The sequence below is a fragment of the Triticum aestivum genome, chromosome 6A (genome assembly GCF_018294505.1).
Source record: "Triticum aestivum cultivar Chinese Spring chromosome 6A, IWGSC CS RefSeq v2.1, whole genome shotgun sequence".
Lineage (NCBI taxonomy): Eukaryota > Viridiplantae > Streptophyta > Magnoliopsida > Poales > Poaceae > Triticum > Triticum aestivum.
Window position 1 is genome coordinate 595,452,374 of NC_057809.1, and position 12,658 is coordinate 595,465,031.

A 12,658-nucleotide genomic window follows, 5' to 3' on the forward strand; every position below is an offset into this window, starting at 1 on the left:
TATCAGTAGTTACCCTAGTATGCACATGGTCCAAAACGTTCCTGTTTGGTACATTAACTTGGGAGGTAAACAGATTACCAAAATATCCAGTAATGATAGAGTTGATTTCATCCATATCTTCTCTCCACACACCTGTATCATCTAGGAGCCTCTTAATACAATTCCTCTTCTTACGTGATGTTGCTGCTTTATGAAAAAAAAGACGTGTTCCGGTCACCGTGGAGTAACCAGTTTGCCCGTGCTCGTTGTAGCCAAACAATTTCCTCCTGGTCTAGTAGGTTCTCAATAACTATTTGTGTTTTCTTCATTTTCTGTCTAGATTCGGTGGTTAGCTGCCCTCGCCTTAGCTTATCCAGCTCTTTCTGCAGTTTATGTATCCTTTTCTTTGGCCCTCGTAGTGTGTCACGATCCCACTGAAATAAATCTGCCTTAACTGCTCGCGTACGATCAGCCAGTGACGGTCCGACACCCGCCAGATGGGCTCGCTGCCATGCTGTGTTGACGATCTCATTCACTGTCTCCTCCTTCAACCAACGTGCTTCAAACCTCCTCTCTCCTTTCGGTTGTGGTGATTGCATCGATTAATCACGTATGATTTTTTTAGGGGAATAAATCACGTATGTATGCGCTAGGTCTGGTCCACACTCGCAGTGGGGCTCCACGATCGAAAATGGGCCGCATCACTAGGCCCAAAGTGTAAGCCATCTTTGCTTCTGCTGAATCGAGCTGCCGGAGTAAAAAGGTGGGACCCCTAAAAAAGAAGTAAAGGAGGCATCCCTCAAAAAAAAGTAAAGGAGGCCATTCACGCCGCAAGGGAGGGGGCGAGAGTTTCGCCGTCGAGCTCGCCGCGGAGGTTTCTCCGCCCAATCCACCCCCTTAATCACCTAAGTTTCCTCCCAGCTCTCCCGTCCCCGGCCGGCGTCGCCCTTCCCGGGTCGTCGGCTCCTCCTAGGTACGGACTTGGGTCCATTCCTTTTCCTTCTCGAGCAACCTGGGTCAGCCAGCCGAGGCGATGTCGATTCTTCCACCTGAACTTGGTCGATTCCGCTCTGTAGTGTCTGCGTAGCCTCGGTTCTGCGCCTGCTCTGTTAGTTCCATCATGTACTGTCAAGGGAATTAGGCCGCTGTTGTGTGTGGACCTGGAAGCTCTGTGAAATGCTAGAGGAAATAGCTTGGTTTAGTCAGTAAAATCTGTTCTTGAGTGTGCAGAAATTGGTATACTCCGTCTGATTTGTTGGGTGGTATTTCAATACACGAGTTCAGTTCGGCAAGGGGAATGTTCAGATATCATGTTGGTTTAGTGTTCAGATTGGTATATTTCTGGGTGTCATTTTTATCTGAAATTATTTACATCACTTCTTTGTTCTACGGAATGGGTGCAAATAGGATGCTGCTCCATTAATTTACCGTTTGTTGTGAAGATAAGCACATAAAACTTTCGACACGTACAAGAAAACCTTCAAAGTTTCATCCATGTTTCCTTCTACAGTGCATTATTTGTTACAGCTGTTATCTGGTTATCTTGTGTGTTCCACCCTGATCATAATTTTTTTTAGTCCAGTGCCTGCCGAGCCTTGAGGTTGCCCAAGTTGCGCAGCTGCGGTACTCGATGGAGGATCTCCCGGAGCCACTGCTTGCAGATATCATCGAGAGGATTACCGTGTCGAGTGATCTCAATTCTCTTTGCCTCGTGTCAAAGCGGCTCTATGCCGTCGAGGCGGAGCATAGGCGTGCTCTCCGTGTTGGCTGTGGTGTTGACCCTACAACGGAAGCCTTGACATCACTGTTCTCCCGGTTCTCCAATTTGTGGAAAGTGGAGATCAATTACTCTGGTTGGACGCCCAGTCATGGGGACCAGGTGAACAGCCAAAGCATCCTTGTTCTATCGCATCATTGCCCCTTGCTGTCTGATCTCACCTTAAGCTTCTGTGCACACATTGATGATGATGGCCTTAGTTATCTACCTTACTGCAAAAAGTTGAGGTCCCTCAGGCCGAGCTTTGCACCAGCAGTAACTTCTACTGGGATTTTCCGAGTGGCCGTTAGTTGCTGCTATCTCTCTGTTTTCCACCTTGTTGACTGTATAGCAATAGACAACGTGGAGTGGCTGGAGTACCTTGGGAAGTATGGATCATTGGGAGAACTTGTTGTGAAGGATTGCGATGGAATCAGCCAGTGTGACCTCCTAAAATTTGGTCCCGGATGGAGGAAGCTCCAAAGGTTTGAGTTTGAGGTTAATGGAACTTACTGGTTGAGCGAGCCCCGTGACCCCTCCTATGTGTCTGGCTACCCATATGGCTATGACCTCTGCTGTGATAGTTTGAAGGATCTTAGGTTGGCTCATATTATAACCGATCGAGAAATTGGGCTTCGTTTTCTACTGGGGAAGTGCAACACATTGGAGACACTTTACCTGGAGTATGTTATTGGTCTACATGAGAATGAGATGATTTCACTATTCCAGAGGTGCAGCAACCTTAAAACCGTCTCACTTCGACTCAAGCCTCTGCACTGTGAAGATTTTGAGTATAGGGCAGCACTGACTGATGCTAGCCTTAAGGCTCTAGCTGCCAGCTGCCCGATGCTTCAGGTTGTTGAGCTCACTTTCGCATTCTGCGAACCCGACTAGCCTACCGAAATAGGCTTCACACAAGAGGGTATTGTGACGCTCGTCCAATCTTGCCCAATTCGCTCTCTTTTGCTAAATGGTGCCAGCATTTTGTATGACGAGGGGATGAAGTGCTTCTCATCTTCACAGTTCCTGGAGAAGCTCGAGCTCGTGGATTGCAGATCTATAACTGATGCTAGTATGAATTTCATTATTCAGGCTCCTTGCTTGAGCAATCTCACACTCCGCAAATGCAAGAAAGTGACAGATAATGGAATGGCTGCGTTGGCACGTTCACAGAAGTTGGACTCATTGACCGTTATAGGCTGCCACTGGGTCTCTCACGAAGGTGTGCAGGGTGCTGCCAAATCAGTTCGCTACTCGGCAGAGATTGAAAGCCATGACAGCCTAAAAGGTATGTGCATGAAAAGGAATGGACGCAAGACATAGCAATCGAGCATGGGTGTAGTCTTTGGTCGTTACTTTGAAGATTGAAGCTGCAGCTATCATTTTCCTCTGACCAGTTCAAATGCTCTAGGTGTTAACTCTTACGTATTACGAACAGCCACCGTTAACTCTTACGCATTGTTTCTATTTTTAAATGTGTCCTTGCATTCCGAACTTGGTACCTTTTAGTTTTTATTTGTTTGTGGGGTTCAGATTTTGAAAGAATAACATGTTCTTTTGGCTGCTTGTGGGACACTTAAGGTTCTGTATCCCGATTCAGGTGAGGTCTTGCTTTTTCGGATTTAATCATCTTAGTATGGCTGCCCCCGTAATCGGGGACTTGTGTGCCCCTTGTTTGTAATTTATGCTTAATGGAATGTTTTGCCCAAAAAAGAGTTATCAGGTAGGTTTGTTTATCCTTTCTTTTTCGGGAGTCTTGGATAGTCACGATAGTACTCCCTCCGTCCCATAATTTAAGAGCGTTTTTGACAGTAGTGTAGTGTTAAGACGCTCATATATTATGGGGCGGAGGGAGTAGCTTCGATTTTATCTCTTTGCATTCTCCTGTCTGTAAGGTCTACTTACTTCCTTTGATTGAGATATCCAAAATGGCACCCTTTTATTCTTAATAGCATGTTTATATATACATTTCAAAAGCATATCAGGTTCCTTTGGCTGCTTGGGCAACATTTAAGGTTCAGGAGTCATTGAGCACATTAAGCCTGGAGATTAATTAGATCTGCTAACCGAGTTGCCTTACAGCGGTATCTGCGTTAGACAGGAATTTCCATAACTTATCAACACGCAGATCTGAAACAGAGCAAAGGGATTATGAACAAGGAACAAACGCCTTTATCTTACACTAAACATGCATGGTAATAGTTCAGTGCAAAACGGCAGAGAAAACAGTGTTCATGCAAGATTGTAAGGGCATCAGGCGTTACACAGAAGAACCAGTGAGCTGCAGGCTGCATCTGATTGGCGGCCAGCACCCCACATGAGTTTAAACTTGATGCGAAGAATGCTTGCACTTTGAGTTCTCATCTGCAGGATTTCATTCACAGCAGAGTACCCTTTGGGTAGAGATTAGAGAAGATCCGCGAGAGGATCAGACAGATACATGCTGATGCACAACATTTCTAACACTCGGGACTCATTCAACCCAGCGCCTTTAGCCTGCAGGCCTGCAATCAGTAGAAAAGTAAATTTAGATGATGATGTTTCAGACCACACACACCAAACGAGGGCCTTGTTTTCTTCCTCTTCATTTGTAAGATTGACATACTATTGTGTTTACCTGTTGCGATTATTAGCTTTTGGTTAAACTGTTCCATGTCGTCGTCGGGCATATCCTGTAGGGCAATACAGAAAGCCACCATCAAGCAAGCACATCCAGAATTGGAGAAAAGAAACAAACACAACCCGAATTAGAGAAAAACAAGCAAACACATGCCGCGGGATAATAAATTCATTGTGGTGACGACGAACAAGAGCTCAGCTTCAGTAATCCACCCCCACCCACCCACGCCAACCGTAGAAGGGCAGATGGGTCATTTCAAGGAAACGTGTACCCACCTCGTATTGCACACGTACCGTCCGGCCATACTGATACGCGCGCCCATGCCATTAAAAAAAACAATTCCACGATCATGCCCACTTGCCGCCCGCCCAGGAAAAAACACAAAAAACTTGCACGATATCGCCCCCCCCCCCCCCCCCCGACGATCACGCGGCTCCCGATCCAGTTGCCCAATTGGCCGATCGCCGCCGGTGGCCGGACGTGTGGAAGATCGTGGTCGTCAGCTTCGGACATCGTTCCAACCCCGTCCCACGCCGCTTCTCACCGTCCCTGTCCCACGCCACGGTCCATGCCGGCACTGATCGCCCCGACGTCCCACGCCGCGTCCGCCACCACTGACCGCAGTCATCCCCCGCCGCAGATCCGCCCCATAATCCCGCGGGTGGCTTCCTCGTCTTCCACGTCGCCGTCGTCTTGAATCACGCCGGAGGCCCCTGCCTCAAGGCCCCGTCGGCCTTGACTAGCGACGTCGACAACGCCACCCAAGGTTTGCCATCTAACCCTTGTATGACGGATCGAAATGATTTAGTTTTTGTAAAAATAAGTTTAAATAGTTTTAATCTTGCAATTTATTCATCGGCATGACCCGCTGTATGAACTTTAACCCGAGATAAAAAAAAATATCAATGTTGTGCAGTCTTGCTAGATAGGTGTGTTTATATGGACGAAGAAACCGCATTCACGGGCGATGAGAATGGTACTGGTAAGGTCACTCAGACCGATAACGATACTATTAACGAAGATGATTACAGCAGTGACACCGAATCGTGCTCGTCATATGATATCTTACCTTCGGAGGATTTTGAAAATAATGAACTTGGTGCAAACAGTGAAAAAGTAAGTGACATCTATTATTACATTTTTTGAATTTGCAAAGTACCATATGGCTAATTATTTGTCTATGTCTATTAATTTAGAAGAAGATGTGGACGTTGAGAATGAGCAAAACAATTTTCAGGAATCATTCGCCGATAACTTGAGCCAAGTTCGTTCAAACATTTTGTACGGTGCGTAGTGGTATGAAATAAATAATAGTAATTGACATAGTTTCATATGTAATTTTCTAGGAGGGGTCAGATGGTCCTAGCGGTGATCTCAACGAAGCAGAGATGGACACTGAGGAGGCTCAAAGCCAGCAGCAGATGCTGGAGACACATTGCGAGGTCATAATTATGACATTTCAGTCCCAAGAGTATGCATACATATTCTACAACAAACACACCAAAGGGCGTGGGTTCAGCATCACGAGAGAGAAGGTGAAATGAGGGAAAGGTGCTTCAGGAATTATACGGTTCAGGCGGTTCCTTTGCTCTAGGGCGGAGAGAAGGCAGAGCAAATTCATAACCATGGAGGGCTGCACCCGCAGGCTTAGACCCGAGACTCGTTGCGAGTATGGTGTGCGGATGGTCGTGAAGTTGGACATGCATCATTTCCTTCCCTACTTTACCTATTACTTTCATCACATCTTTACCCTTGTTCTCTAGGCCAAATATGTGAAAGACATCACCAATGCGCGATGATATGCCACTGTTTTACAGACGCATAATAAACCTTTTTTTTGTCAAGTAATACGTTTTAATAATAAATTTCAGCAAACACTTCCGCATTTACACACTAGGAATCAACAATATTTTCTCCAACCTAGTGCCACCAAGTCGCTTTCATTGCCTAGAGTTCAATTTGTTCACCAATGTGCACCACCTCTCGACAGAACAATAAATTTTTGCATACTCCTCCATACTAAACGAAAAAAATTACACGAAGTGTTAGCTATTTTAAACATGGCCGCGACGAGAACGATAAATTATGACGCAACAGATAGATTTGAAAGCACCACCATACCTTCATTGCTGCGGGGGCAGGGGGGAGGGAGCGGGGGGTGGCGTGCTCAGTGCACCGTCAGTCTGTACCGTCAACTTGAACGGGGGGTTTGATGGCGTTATCTAGAGGGCAGGGGGTGTTACGCCGTGGAATCGCAGCGTGATCGTGAGAGGGCGGCCCGCGTGATGGTCGGCGGCGTGATCGTCAAAGAGCCGGCAGGGCGGCGGGATCGGGTGATGGAAAATTGTGTGATGTGGGTAGGCAGGGTTGGGAGGGCTGAGCACGCCAGGTGGCTTCTGGGACACCACTAAGGGCAGCCACCACCCGGGCGACGCGATCCTCAAGGACCACCACAGTGTGCGCCTGATGTTGTTTTTACTCTACAACACCACGACGTTCGTTGCATCCTTGCTCATCACCACACTGCTCATGTCACGCAATTTTCCATCACCCTATCTCGCTGCCCTCCAAGCTCTTTGACGATCACGCCGCCGCCCATCACGCACGGCGCCCTCCCACGGTCATGCCGCCGCCTCCATATCACGCCGTGATTCCACGGTGTAACACCCCCTGCCCTCTAGATCACGCTGCCAAACCCCCGTTCAAGTTGACGGCTAGGACCGACGGCACACTGAGCATGCCACCCCACCCCTTGCGCAGCCAAGGCACGAGCCACCTGCCACGACGACGTAGTCCCCCCGCAGCGAAGGTATGGTGGTGCTTTCAAATCTAGTCATTGCGTCATAATTTATCGTTCTCATCGTGGGCCATGTTAAAAATAGCTAACACTTCGTGTGATTTTTTCATTTAGTATGGAGGAGTATGGAGAAATTTATTGTCCTGTCGAGAAGTGGTGCACGTTGGTGAACAAATTGAACTCTAGGCAACGAAAGCGGCTTGGTGGCACTAGGTTGGAGAAAATGATGTTGATTCCTAGTGTGCAAATGCCGAAGTGCTTGCTGAAATTTATTATTAAAACATATGACTTGACAAAAAAAGTTTGTTATGCGTCTGAAAAACGGTGACATATCATTGCGCACTGATGATGCCTTTCACATATTTGGCCTAGAGAACAAGGGTAAAGATGTGATGAAAGTAATAGGTAAAGTAGAGAAGGAAATGATGCCTTCTCATTTTCTGGATCCCCGTAATGGTGAAATAGTGATAGACCAGTTGATTGAAAACATTGTTAAGAGTGACATGTATTATGATGACTTTGTGCGTAGAACTGTATTGGTTCTCCTTAGCACAATTATAGCACTGCACTCCAATAAACATGTCCGTCATAGCTTTTACAAGTTGGTGGATGATGTGGACGCCATAAAATCATTTAATTGAAACGCGTTTACGTTATGCGTGTGCATTGATGGGGTCACAAAAGACAGTTAGAGATGTCAAAAAATTCAAATGGCCAGTGGGAAACCTCACACTCATTCAGATAAGTCGTAATTTTAATTTGTGTCTTTATAATTACATTTCCATAGTTTAAGATTGCTAACTCACTTGATATTCATGCAGTACATGTACTAGGAGAAAGTGCAACCAACAGCTGTAGAGACATTCGATCCTCTGTCTTCTGAGTACCCATGATAAATTGGTATGAAGTTGAGGCTTCGAAGCGTGGTAAGTATGACACAAACTACGGCCGTGGTCATGAGAAGGTAAATACTTATGGCTTCTACTGAATGCATTAATCGGAGTATTTAATTGTTCACTTAGTTAAATTCGTTCAACATTTCACAGTTTGACGACTTAATAAGTGAAGAGTACAGGCACACCATAATTGCTAAAGGAGGATTAATTCAAGAGAAAGAAACTGAGCACCCGAAACGACAAGGTGGTGGCGGAAATAGAAAAGATAGTAAATCCGAGTGTTCATCGAGTAGGGACACTACATTGGATCAAGTCATGAAACGCATAAAAGATATGTAGAAAGAAATTCGTCTCATTCCTGATAAATGTGCTGAGGTAATGATTGATGTCTATTTTATTTTCCATGGGCATGTACATAATGTTTGCATGTACTTAATGTTTTGGATGTGTTTTGCAGATACTGATTGAGAAGTTGAACAAGAAAGGGCTGATCTTGAAGACAAATCAGGAGGTCTGTGATGAGTTCTCTTTTGTGAATGAAAGTAAAGAGTGGACGAAGAAGTACAAGCCGAAATATTTCCCGGAAGTTAATTCAACTCCTTTGAATGAACGTATGGAGGAGAAGAATGAAGCATCCTTCACGAGTGCGAAGCGTACGGAGTCTTCAGATGACATGAGCGTGCATCACACTACACCCAGTAAAGGTGATGAAACCGACCCCTTTATTAGTGACGATAATGGTAAATCACCCGCGGCATCATAAGCATCATTAGCCATGAAAGATTTTCCCTTCGGTCACTCAAACCCCACAGAATGGTAATACAATATCGGGCGGGTCTAACGCCGAAAATTCAGAGGAAGTTAGTATTGATAGCCTGAATACCTGCTGGAAGGAAAGGAGGCCCAAAAGTTGATGATGAAAACAGAAGAACGGCTCCGCAAGGTCTTGATGCTTCTCGCCACGTTCGCAGTGAGTATCACCTACATCGCCGGACTGAGCACGCCAGGCGGCTTCTGGTACACCACTAAGGGCAGCCACCGCTGGGCGACGCGATCCTCAAGGACCACCGCGGCGTGGGCCTAACGGTGTTTTTACTCTACAACACCATGGCGTTCATGGCATCCTTGCTCATCACCACACTGCTTACCATCGCCGGCAAGAAGCTCCCTGACAAACTGGCTCCGTCTACGTACTCTACACCCGCATCGTCGCCGCGCTGGTCGGCCTCATCGGTACCTATGCTACTGGCAGCTGCACGGAGACCGACACCACCGTCTACGTGGTCTCCCTGGTTGGCGCCGTTGTGGCATACATCATGCTCCAACTCTATGGCTTCTGCAGTTCAGAGTGAAAATTATTGTCTTGTTGTTTCGCTCCAGGTGATAATGGAAGGTACACATTATTTTCCTCTCGTACTAACTTAATTTTATAGGCTTTAGCTCTCAAAAACCTCCTCTCCCAATGGTTGTCGCCACCCATCTAGTTCCAAACTTCGGATCCAAGCCAATATAGATAATCTTTTTCTTCTGTTTGCAGTTACACTAATTTCTTCTTTATTTCTCTGCAACTAAACTGAACTCTGTTTCTTCTTTCTCTGCAATGTATGAATGCAGTGCTAGCGAAGCTCTGGACAAGGCTCGCTATCTTGTTCTACTACTGGCCACTCTTGCTGCCACCATCACCTACACAGCGGGGTTGGACCCGCCATGTGGCATTTGGCAGGACAACGTCGAGGGGCACATGGCTGGTGACCCCATTCTCCTCACGACCAACGCTAGGCGGTACAAGTCCTTCTACTACTGCAACTCGCTTGTGTTTGTGGCCTCCTTGGTGGCCATTGTCCTAGTTCAGAAGGGGATTCTGGTCAAGCATCACGTGCTGGAGGTAGCCATGATACTCGACCTGTTTGGCCTCATCCGCGTGTATGCCGCCGGGAATTGTCTATATGGTGATCTGTGTTGTCTTCTTCACGCTGGACCACAAGGATAAGAAAGCCAGAGTCCAGGAACACCAGTTGCTAGAGAAGAGGTGCAAACGGTTGCCTCTCTTTGCAATCTTGGCAGCGACCATCACCTACCAAGCCGGCCTCACCCCTCCAGGTGGCTTCCTGCTCCATGACTAGGGACGGAGCTGACGCTAATGTTACTCTGATGCATTACTTCACTATGGCATAAAATTTTCAATCAACGATGCATTGAATAAAGGTATGTTTAACATCTTCTAACATGAATTTCAGACATAACAATAGTCGATCTATGAAAAAAATTAACAGCAATATATTGATATAATCCTACAACAAAGAACAAAATTACCTGAAAAGTTTGTCTTCGTTTCCAAGTTCTAAAACACATCGTCAAAAATCAAGGTTCAATAACCTACAAGATAAACAAAATAAAAAATAGAATTGACTTTTCAAAAAGAACATAATATACTGCCCAAATCAAAGAACTTAGAAGGGCTTAATTTTTTGAAAATTACCTTTAATAAATTCTCTTGCCCCTAGACATGAAACTGGTGACCTTTTTCATCTTTTTTCTCCATGTAGTAACAGATAACATCATTACCCAAGCTGTGATCATTGAGGCAATTGCGTGAGTAAGCTTTGACAAGTTCCATAGATGAAAAGCACCTCTCATATAATATATTTATGTAAGATTTAATCTGCTAGCTATAAGTTCATACATACAATTGATGGAACTTGTACGAAAATTTAAGAATAACAACACACAAAAGGCTATACCGAAGCAGAATTCAAATTGAGGGAGTGATAATTGAAAAATATGTTGCTGCTCAGCAAAGAATCTGGGAGGGGAGCAAAAAATTACAGTGTATCGAAGTGTCGATTGCCGGATCCCGCTGCCGCGCGCAGTCGCGTAGCCGCATAGGCGTGTGCGGTGTGCCGGCCGCCCAGCCGGCAGCTGCCTAAACTTTTCTATGAAGTAGCAACGGATCGATCGCCGCCGCCGCCGCGCTTTGGCTGTTTGGGAGTCGGGACTCAGGAGACGACGGATGGATTGATCGATCCGTGCAGACGTGGGGGCGTGGCGACTGGATGTGAACAGCGGACGTACGTGAACGTGATGGGCTGCAGCTTGCTGATTATATGGGCCCTTTGGCACCACCCTCAGCCCACCCAGATGCCTTTGCGCCTTATTATAGCCTATAATTAGTACTCCGCCCAGGACGACAAGTTCGGACGGCACTATGCCGGTGACCCGGTCCTCTTGGACAACTACCCACGCCGCTACAATGCCTTCTTCTACTGCAACTCAATAAGCTTAATGTTGTCGATCGCCCTCATCATCCTCCCGGTGAACCCCAATATGTACAAGCCAGCCATATGAAGCAATGTGCTAGTTGTTTGTACGGCGGTGGGCTTGTTTTGTTTGATGGGGGCCTACGCTGCCGGAAGACGCAACACCTCAAGACATCCATCTACATCTTCGCATTGGTGGCCGTGGTCCTCTTTGTTGTAGTCGTACTGCTGCTAGTATTTTTATTGAAGGGGCCGAACAAGAATGGCAACAATTCGGCACCCAAAGAACGGGACGAAGAAGGGAAGGAGGATGGCAACAATTCGGCAACCAAAGAACAGGACGAATAAGGGGAGAAGGTAGGAGAAAAGATGGGGGATGAAGAAAGCAAGAAGCACGCGAAGCGAAAGTACCTAATGCTGCTAGGCATCTTGGTGGCAAGCGTAGCCTACCAGGCTGGCCTGGAACCGCCTGGTGGAGAGTGGCAGAGCAGTAGCAATGCGTACGAGGCGGGCAACCCGGTGATGCACGACAACAGGAGGCCCCGGTACCTCGCCTTCTTAATTTCTTATACAGCAACTCCATCTCCTTCATGGCTTCCATCGTCGTCATCGTCATGCTCCCACCTCAATGGCTGCCAAAGGAGGAAGGAGAATGGGAAAAATGTTCACTGAGGGTGATGAACAGGCGGTCATACTGGATTTGGTCGCTCTCCTAGTGGCCTATGCAACTGGCTCCAGCAGGGGTGGAAGACGTCCGTGTATGTCATCGTGCTCATCATTGCGGTGGTGGGCTACTTTGTGATCCATATGACGCTTAATTCATCATTATCAATTTAGCTCTACTGGTGTGGCAGTTGACGAAGTAATCAAAAATTCGAGGTGATGGATCATCTATTTATTTGTTCTGTCTCTAGATCTTTAACCAGCTTAATTAGCTCTGTCGAACCCCTCTGCTCGTTGGCAATCCACCATCTTTTCAGATTCCTTGTCTAGTTAATGTACTCGGATGAATAACCTGCATCCAATGGGAGCATGCTAGCGTTGTTTACCGACTCACTATTGTGCAAGTGTGCATGTATCTCAATCCAATGAATATGTAGGGTGATGTTTCCTGATTCTATGTGCACTCTGAAATTGAGTGGGTACTGCATGAAGTGTAACCACATTTGTATTCCGGAAACTGAATCATTTGTTGGTGCTGAAACGTGCTGTGCCACTAGGTACGATCTGAAGTATAGTAGTATTGTGCAATCCTAGTAATTAGTACTCACTGATTGGGAAGAAACATACCTTGAATCCGGGGATTCCGTCGGAGCATCCGCGGCACAATCTCCCCAGTTGGGCAATCCGATC

At 46.5% G+C, this 12,658-nt stretch overlaps 1 long non-coding RNA gene and 1 pseudogene across 1 annotated transcript; one reads left to right on the plus strand and one right to left on the minus strand.

The window, feature by feature from the left end:
* The first annotated feature begins 779 nt into the window (after positions 1-779).
* Positions 780-3,478, plus strand: LOC123128809 (F-box/LRR-repeat protein 14-like; annotated as a pseudogene).
* A 69-nt stretch (positions 3,479-3,547) lies between these two features.
* Positions 3,548-11,160, minus strand: LOC123128810 (uncharacterized). The gene is made up of 5 exons (XR_006463444.1): positions 10,875-11,160; positions 10,528-10,618; positions 10,362-10,424; positions 4,353-4,407; positions 3,548-4,239 (listed from the first exon to the last, which is right to left on the minus strand). It is a non-coding gene; the product is annotated as an uncharacterized lncRNA (long non-coding RNA).
* Positions 11,161-12,658: the final 1,498 nt, after the last annotated feature.